The sequence below is a fragment of the Octopus bimaculoides genome, chromosome 3, assembly GCF_001194135.2.
Source record: "Octopus bimaculoides isolate UCB-OBI-ISO-001 chromosome 3, ASM119413v2, whole genome shotgun sequence".
Classification (NCBI taxonomy): domain Eukaryota; kingdom Metazoa; phylum Mollusca; class Cephalopoda; order Octopoda; family Octopodidae; genus Octopus; species Octopus bimaculoides.
The window spans coordinates 45,971,807-45,973,759 of record NC_068983.1 but is presented as its reverse complement, the minus strand read 5'-3'; the positions used below and the strand labels follow the sequence as shown (position 1 = coordinate 45,973,759).

Below are 1,953 nucleotides of genomic sequence, written 5' to 3'. Positions count from 1 at the left end.
TGAATTAGTTCACAGTTCTCAAGTGCAATACATTTCTTAAAAGTGAAGTGAAAGGGAGAACATTAAAAAATAATATTCATAAGCAAGTGTTTGATATCCGAGAATATCTGAATCAAGAATATTTTGCGATATGTTTATGAATTTATAGTTTGTTCGTAAAGATATATGCATAATATGGACTTCTTTCTTATGTATATAGCATGAAAACAGAGACACAAAACCAGAGAGTCAAAGAAGGTGAATATTCTAATGAAATTATGCTGAGTGTGAAAAAGGCAAAACAGAAGTCTAGGATGACAATCCGCGTTTGTAAGATAGCTTCGATTCTCAAATGTAATCACTGCATTTTATGTAAATACTGAAGGCCATTAGAGACATCCTTCGGTCATGAATGTCTATAGGATTGCACCTAGAAATTTCCTGTTCTAGGAACAAAACGGGCAAGGTTGTGTATGGAAGACCAGCAGTTCGTGCATACCAGCTTCCCCTCTCCGCGCCACCGAGGTTATCCAAGGGAAAGGCAAAGGTTGATACAGCCTGACACCAACGACATCGCAACTCATTTCTACAGATGAGTGAACTGGAGCAACGTTAAATAAAGTGTCTTATTCAAGAACACACCACAGCCCGGTCTGGGAATCAAACATACAACCTCACAACTGTGAACCTGTCGCTCTAACCGCTGAAACGAAGATAAAAATGATGAAAATTGATTTCGACGTCTGAATTTATTTTATACCGTAATGTTTTATTGTTCCACTAAAGATATATTTTTTATCGTTCTTTTATAAAAATTTGAAAAGATATATGATACTTACCAAATGAACAGTTTTCACCTTTAAAACCATTTTTACAGATGCAAGTAAAGTTTTTATATCCAGTTATGCATGTGCCTCCATTTAGACACGGACTGCTTCGGCATTTATCAGCCACTAAATTATTTGAAGAAAAACGGAAAAAAAAAATAATAATTACGTGAGGGAAATCTCATAGGTTTCTAGCGAATGAGTTTTTTAAAAAATTTCTACATGGGTATTACATCATGTATTTATCATTGCAATAAAGTATATTGTAAAAGTTAGTCCCGGGTGTGCCATAAATCTGTAACCAGCGTTGAGGCACTATTTCGAGTGTTGTAGGGAGTGTGGAGTCACCACTAAATTGTTATTACACCCAAATCCGTTCTGACCCGAAACGGGCGTACCTGTCATGGTTCCATCTATGGGATAAATAGAATTTCGTAAGGGCAGATGGAACACCTTAGCAGCAGTAACGTTAATTAATCTAAGAGAAGGAAAACTCCAAAATAAACACCGTCTACCAGCATGCTCTAAGCCAGGACAGAAGAGTGTGGCTGATGAAACAAGGGTGAGGTATGTCCAATAATATAGACTAATACTATGGAGGTAACTATCACATGTTAGTACACATTCTGCCACAGGTGGAGATAGCGGGATGATACTGGAAGCCCGTCATATATATATGTCTTGCAAACAGCTTGCACATGCAAGTGCTACCAGTCGAGAACTCCGCATACCGGGAGCCACCAAGTGTATGGGGTCATCAGGAGAGAATGCTCACTGTTTCTGAGCCTACCTCTCGACAGCATCAATGCGCACCGACCACCCATCACTGATATGAAGACCCACTTGCTAGATCAACTGGTCATTAAATAAAGCTCAATATATATATATATATATATATATATTTCTTGCAACTTTTTGCAGTATGAATTCAAACCCTTTTGGTTTCAACTTTGCCTTTCATCCCCACCAGGGATGATAAAACACATACTATTTTCTTATTTGTTTCGTATTTTACTCACCTGAAGTGCAGTTTTCTCCTTCATAATCCTCTGTGCATGCGCAAAGGTAGTTTTCACCATTTTTGAAGCACGTTCCACCGTTTTTGCAAGGACTGCTTGCACATGGATCAACTTTCGTAAATATAGAA

The 1,953-nt window shown here is 37.9% G+C and overlaps 1 protein-coding gene across 1 annotated transcript in view; it reads right to left on the bottom strand.

Annotated features, from left to right (window-relative positions):
• LOC106872296 (zonadhesin) overlaps window positions 1–906 on the bottom strand; it is a 79,108-nt gene extending 78,202 nt beyond the window's left edge. The window contains exon 1 of the mRNA XM_014919235.2: window positions 819–906. The gene's annotated coding sequence lies outside the window, so the exon portion shown is untranslated. The remainder of the gene's footprint in view (window positions 1–818) is intronic.
• Between the last annotated feature and the right edge of the window lie 1,047 nt (window positions 907–1,953).